Source organism: Platichthys flesus, chromosome 11 (assembly GCF_949316205.1).
Source record: "Platichthys flesus chromosome 11, fPlaFle2.1, whole genome shotgun sequence".
NCBI lineage: Eukaryota > Metazoa > Chordata > Actinopteri > Pleuronectiformes > Pleuronectidae > Platichthys > Platichthys flesus.
In genome coordinates, this window is record NC_084955.1 from 2,120,529 (window position 1) to 2,128,343 (window position 7,815).

The following is a 7,815-nucleotide window of genomic DNA, read 5'->3' on the forward strand; positions in this document are numbered from 1 at the left end:
AGTTAGTTATTTTATTGACAGAGTTTTTTTTAACATTTAGGTCCATTCTAATGTTCAAATTCAAGGATGCAACCTAACTTAGGCTCATTTACATTAGGTCTGGGCCTTGGGGGTAACACAACTTTATAAAAAGCCACGGTACATTTCCAGGAGACCACCCATATGCACTGTTTAACTGTAACTGTTCATAGAAAGAAGAAAACGTGAAACCAAAGCTAAAGTGGTCCAGTGTTGGGATCCTAGTTTGCAGAAATTCGTATGTCATGCATTTGTTATATTGTTGGTTATGGTAATGATTGCATCTAACATTTATATTGTAATGTCATCCCTGTGCTGCTGACAGGTTGTGGCCTGTGGTATTCATGTCAGCAGTCAGTTGTTGGCCAAATGAGGCCCAAGGTCACATGCAGACCACTGCCTCTCTGGCAGCATTGACAACACCAGGACTTCGTGCCCCTTGAGTTGGAAACTGCATTTCTCAAGTATAAATGAAGACTTGTTACTGTATTGATTGATGGTGCACTTCAGCAGTGAGGGGCTAAAATCGATGAACGCTGCATGGAGTCTGAAGACGGAAGGCTGAGACTGATGCTTGTGATGCCGACCATCCTGAACACCCTAGAGCTCTCTCATAAATAAATGAAGGAGACAGCACATTTTCTGAGAAATTGCTTTTTTTTGTACGAGGAAGGGCCTCTGTATCTTTATTCACACTGTATCATATATAGCACTAGGAAATACCTTTTAAGAGATCATATACACTCTAGAAATACATAATATAGCAAATGCATTGCATGTTGCAACAGAAATGCATGTCTGTGTTTCTCATCTCATACCCATCATACAACTGTAAACTGTTTTGCCTAAGTTAATTTGGCTTTAGACTTATTAAAGTAATGAATTTCTCATCTTAGTGAGCCGGAGTGAAATACTTGTAATGTTAAATAAAGCTCAACGAAATGTTTACAGTGATAACTCAAATAACTGTGGTCTCTTGGAGGGATAGGTCCGTATCTGGCAATATGAAGACGACAGTGCAGGGTTGCCAGATGTAGGTTAGTCAAGGTCTTTGTATGAAATTATTTCCTCTGTATGATTATAAATCTTATAAAATATATATTCTTTTATGCATCTCCTCTCACTTTCAAGCCAATAATGCTTGGGTAGGGGTGAGAAACATACACAGATTCGAAGGTGGAGCTTGTGTGAAGGTAAGCCCAGCTTATCTATGTTATGTGGTCAGATTAATAGACATTGGCAAACACTTGCTCATCAAAAAATTGTCTATCTCTTTAATGAAAGTAGTCACACATATTTCTTTTTAAGGATATGACTCAGTATGATTTTTAAGCCTTTGGTACTGTTCTTCAACATTTCCCATCTGGCAGTGCTGGGACAACTGTCTTCACGTGCTTCTGGATCTCTTATGTCAACGTCAGTGGTGGCAACAACATGAAACCCGCTGTGTAGTAAAAATGTAGACTATTCACTGAAGTTGGTCAGTGATGAGGAAACAGTTATTCTCTCCTGGTGATATTGGCACTTTTAATAATGACAGCCAGGCAGCTGTTTCATCCCTTTATTAGATATACTGTATCTCTTATAGCCAACTGGGCAGAAAGATAATTTCTATAAATCTACTGAGAAATAGGAGGAAAATGTGCTTAGTTATTAAGTTAGCTTAACACATCTACCTATTTGACCTAATACTTTTAGGTAAGGCCCACAGGTCAGTAATCACACAAAAAAGTATAGGTTAGGAGTCTTTTGGGTTTCATCACAGGCCATTGACATCGGTTCAAATTTTCATTGTGACACATTCAGTAGCTGTTGAGATGTTTCAGAACGCACCAAAGAGGTGCCCCCATAAATCAGATATCTGTCCAACATTTCCATCCCACGCGGCTTAATATCACAGCCAGATGGCCGGCACAGTGGTGTTTCCTTCAGCTGGTGCTTTGGAACATCATACCACCATTCAGTGAGGATTTAATAAAGGTAAGCCAACATGTTGTGAGATATGAATGCCCCAGCAGTATTTAGCGATGGCCTTTGGTGATACAGATAGCTTGGTGCGGAAATGTCACCCAGTTAACATGCTCTATGTGACAAAACAGATAAGACAAACAGGAAATCTCTTTTTATCCACCTGCCATGCTAACTCAATTACCATTTGATTTAATGTGCACGATGTAGTTTCTCTTTGTGTGTGTCAGTTTATCTTTTTCAAGAAATCAATTTTCAGGCTTTGAGGAGATATAAAATAGCAGTGCTTGGAAAAGAGCTGAAACTGAACAGGGAGTAACAGGTGCAGAGGCATGTCAGACATGTCAAAATGAAAGGTTATTATTTGCACAGCGACTTTGCTCTGCTCCACATTTTTTGTTGCTGCTGCCTCCAGACATTGTACAATGGGCAAAGATGGTGTCAAGGTGACCTGGTACTGAAGAAACGCATGCACCAGCCGTGTGAAGATGTTACATGTGGCTTGAGGGCTGATGTTGTTATTGAGGTCTAATTTAGAATAGCAAAGTGTACAAAGCAATAAACTGGAGAGAACATGGTCTTCCTGTTCTGTGGGCGCAAAAGGACAAGGTTACATGCAAATGCCAGACAACAGAACTACAATGACCTTTTTAATAACTTTAGTCCTTCAGGAATATAATCACAGAACCATAGATATAAGGAATATTATGTTTTAGTGGTCGCACTGATATGAGAGATTACTCGATAATAAATCTGATTACATGAAGGTCATTGTAAATAGAACAGAACATCAACGTCACTTTAAATCCCTAAAAGGTTTTTATGTGAATTCTATAGATCTATTTTTAACCAGATAAGTAACAAAAAAAAAGAAGGGATGGGGATAAAAAAAAAAAAACAATCATACGAAAGTATTTCAGGTCTTATCTCAGTATACATTCACTGTGGGTATGTCTGGGTTTGATTTAGAGCTCTGTCAGAGATGTGTAAAGTCCTGAACCCTGCTCTGGTAATCCCAGTCACAAATACCAGGGTTTATTCAGGATATCAAGGACATCGTGTATCAATGCATCATTAATTTCTCTTCCTGTTTTACAAGGTCAAAACCATAGTGGGGGGCGGACAGAAAAACACATCTCAGCAACGCCCCGGATAGTTATTTCTGACTATCAAAACAAGGTCCAAGTCAAAACGAATGAAAGCCAAACAGTAAGTGCATTGGTACCTTGGGAAAAAACGACATGTATGTTGTCGTATTTCAAGCAGCAGTGTCTTGTCGAAGTCGGTGTTTGAAGAGAGGAGACGCGGACCCAGAACTTGCAGCATAACAGAATTTATTACACAGAAGTTTCACAGGTCAGACGGGCTCCATGGTATGCCCGGAGAAATCACAAAGGCCAGATAGTGAAAATCTGGCTCGCCTCCGCCAGGCAAGACCTTTTAAAGAGGAGTTGTTAACAACAGAACTATAGATAAAATGACGTAGCACATAGGGTCTATGCCTAAATTTGGACATGTTTTTAGGAACTTCAAGTTGAAGTCAACCGCTAAATCTTTGCTCCTCCCTTAGCAGGTCAGATACTGTACGATAGGTCAAAGATCATTCCAAGGAGGGGACGAATAACTCAAACTCAAAGCTTAAGAGGGTAGCATGCCATCATTGTATATACACATGTTAGAAAGTTCCATTAGCTGAATTTACAACAATAACATGCCATCATTGTATATAACCATGTTAGAGCTGAATAAACAACATATATAACCTACGACTACTGGTGGGCACACAGCTGGACCCCCTGCAGTTTGCTTACCAGCCTGGGATTGGGGTGGACGACTCAGTTACCTACCTGCTGCATAGATCCCTGCTACACCTGGAGGACAGCAGAAACACTGTGAGGGTCATGTTTTTTGACTTCTCAAGTGCATTCAACTCCATCCAGCCTTCACTGCTTAAAGTGAAGATGGAGAACATGGGAGTGGACCAACACCTGGCTGCATGGACAATGGACTATCTCACCAAGAGACCACAGTATGTGAGGCTCCATCACTGTGTGTCTGACGTGGTGCTCTGCAGCACAGGTGCCCCTCAGGGTACGGTGCTCTCCCCTTTCCTCTTCACCCTCTACACCTCCGACTTCACCCACAACACCACACACTGCCACATCCAGAAGTTCTCTGATGACACAGCCATCGTTGGATGTGTTCCTGAGGGAAATGACCTGGAGTACAGGGCGGTCATCACAGACTTCGTCAGCTGGAGTGAGCTGAACCAGCTTCAGCTGAACACCAGCAAGACGAAGGAGATGATCGTGAACTTCCGGAAAAAAGCATCAAACTTAACACCAGTGAACATCCAGGGATTGGACATAGAGGTGGTGAAGAACTACAAATTCCTGGGTGTTCACCTCAACAACAAACTGGACTGGTCGGACAACACACATGCCCTCTATAAGAAGGGCCAGAGCCGCCTTCATCTGCTGAGGAGGCTGAGGTCTTTCGGAGTGTGCAGGGCTCTCCTCAGGACTTTTTATGACTCTGTGGTGGCCTCAGCCATCTTCTACGCTGTGGTCTGCTGGAGGGGGGGTAGCACGGACAGAGACAGGAACAGGCTCAACAGACTGATAAGAAGAGCGAGCTCTGTCCTGTGCTGTCCTCTGGACTCCATTGAGGAAGTGGGGGACAGAAGGATGTTAGCCAAGCTGGCGTCCATCATGGGCAACACCTCTCACCCCCTGCATGACATTGTGGGGTCCCAGAGCAGCTCCTTCAGCAGCAGACTGTTACACCCACGGTGTAAGAAGGAGAGGTTCCGCAGGTCCTTCATCCCGGCTGCAGTCAGGCTCTACAACACCAGCACCACCTGATAATGTTGTAGTCCCTGTCTATTTATCTTTTTCTCCACTAAACCTCTCACATCATAATATTCAACACTTAACATCTATATTTATATCATGGTCACTTAAAATGGTTACATTGCAATATTCATATTTCCAGTATGCTATCTTGTAGTATTATTTATATTATGGTCACTTACTTTCTAATTATTTTTAATTATTTTCTGTATCATGGTCACTACTGTTTCATATTTTTCTATTCTCATTACAATAACACTTAACATCATTCCACTTTATCCCCGGCACCTGCTTTTTGTACAGTGTCTGTTTTTGCATAATCTTGTCTTTCACTGTATTTCTGAGAGTTTTACAGATGGATGCTGAGGAAATCCTGCATGAATTCATATAAATAGATGAGGCAGGGTTCATAGGACAAAAGCAAGAAGGAGAGGCAGAAATATCATTGGCCACGGGGCTAGAATTAAGCCTCTTCTACAGAAGCGTATTACATTCACTTGACAAAAAAATTATTTTGTTTTTCTGGGATAATTCTCTTGGAAGACACAATGCCCCAAAAAATAAAAATTTTAGGTGAATGCAATACGCTTCCGTATTCTTCTGTTGATTCTTTAATCTTGCCATTGAAATAGGCCATCACTTTTCAAAATAACTTCACGACTTTAATGCTTTATCCAGACCTACAGACATAAATCGAATTTGTCCTGTATTGTTAAATGTTAGAATATCAAATTTAATCAAAAGGCTGTTATGTAGGGTGGAACTTCTAGCTCTAGTTCCCACCCTCCTCCTTTGAAGTGCGCTGCAGGACGATGTGCACCACAGGAAAATGTGCGCAGATGTGCGCCCCAGGATGATGTGCGATGTGCGCCGATGTGCGCCGCAAGATGATGTGCGCCTCAGGACGATGTGCGCCGCAGGACTATGTGCACTGCAGGATGAAGTACGCCGCAGGACGATGTGCGCCACAGGATGATGTGCGCGCAGGATGATGTGCGCTGCAAGACTATGTGCACTGCAGTATGATGTGCGCTGCACGATGATGTGCGCAACAGGATGAAGTGCGCGCAGGATAATGTGCATTGCAAGATGAAGTGCGCTGCAGGACGATGTGCGCCGAAGGATGATGTGCGCTGCAGACAATGAAGTGCACCGCAAGATGAAGTACGCTTCAGGGTGAAGTGCCCCCATGATGATGTTCGCAGCAGGATGATGTGCGGTGATGATGTGCGCCGCACGATGATGTGCGCCGCAGGATGATGTGCGCTGCAGCATGATGTGCACCGCAGGATGATGTGCGCTACACAATGATGTGCGGTGATGATGTGCGCGGCAGGATGATGTGCGGTGATGATGTGCCCTTCAGGATGATGTCTGCTGCACAATGATGTGTGGTTATGATGTGCGCCGTGCAAAGCAGGATGATGTGCGCAGCAGGATGATGTGCTCCAATGTGCGCTGCACGATGATGTGTGCCGCACGATGATGTGAGCTGATGATGTGCGCCACAGGATGATGTGCACCAGACAATGATGTGCACCGCAGGATGAAGTACGCTGCAGGGTGAAGTGCCCCCATGATGATGTTCGCAGCAGGATGATGTGCGGTGATGATGTGCGCTGCAGGATGATATGCGCCAATGTGTGCCCCAGGAGGACATGCGCCGCAGGACGATGTGCACCACAGGACGATGTGCGCTGATATGCGCACCAGGCTGATTTGCGCTGTAGGATGATGTGCGCTGCATGATGTGCGGTGATGATGATATGCACAGCAGGATGATGTGCGCCACAGGATGATGTGCGCCGCAGGATGAGGTGCGCCGCAGGATGAGGTGCGCCGCAGGATGAGGTCCGCCGCAGGATGAGGTGCTCCGCAGGATGAGGTGCGGTGATGATGTGCGCCGCAGGATGATGTTCTCCTCAGTAAGGAAAGTAGCTATTGATTAAGATGCTTAGATTAAGATGCATTTATTAGTCCCAAACACATGCACAGACATGCAAAGGCACACTCATGCAGGTAGGGAAATTTAATTTCTGCTTTTGACCCATCTGGTGCAGGACACACAGAGCAGTGAGCGACCATGTACGGCGCCCGGGGAGCAGATGTTGGGGGAGTAAGGTGCCTTGCTCAGGGGCACTAGACAGGGTAGGGAGACTCTTGGATTTTTGGACAAATCAATCCAGGTTCGTCTTTTTTCTCAGAGTACTTCACCTACAGTTCTCTAATCACTGAGAACTGGAATTGCTAAAAGTGTTAGGTTAGCAACAGCAGTGTGGAACTGGCTCAAACAGAATTAAATCATACGAGTGTGTTTTTCATATTGTAACAAAATATTGTTTTGCTAAATTAGTGTATAGTTTTTACAAGAGTTTTTCATTTTGCAAAGGATCTGTGGTGCTCTACTGATTGGGTGTATGGTTGTGCTGATTGTGTGTAGTGTTTTGAAACACCGGGCCTTGTTTTGAAAATCGTGCTTAAGCAATCAAAAAAAACTTTAGTTAAAAAAGCAAACACATTGATACGAATATATGAATAAAACATAAATTAATTTGAATTAGTTTAAATTAAAAAGGCCCACTAATAATAATAATGATGATAATACTAATGATTATGACCGCATTTTAATAATAATAATAATAATAATAACAATAATAATAATTATTAGTCATATTATAATTATAATAATTATAATACTTACTTATTTTCATTACTGTTTTTCGACGTATAATTGTCGAAATTACCCTTGTAAAGTTGTGATAATACAGACTTGGTACACAGTGGTACACAATAATGGAAATAGTCATCGTAAAGTATGACAGCGGAAATTATCAGTAAGAGAAACATGATTGTGATTGAATAGTATCTGCGGTGAGAAACCAAAAGAAAACGTCACTTATTTACTTGTGATTTGAAGTTGCAGTTTTCAACAATACATACTGGGTAAGTCTGTCCCCTGTCGGCTCCCGTACCTAAA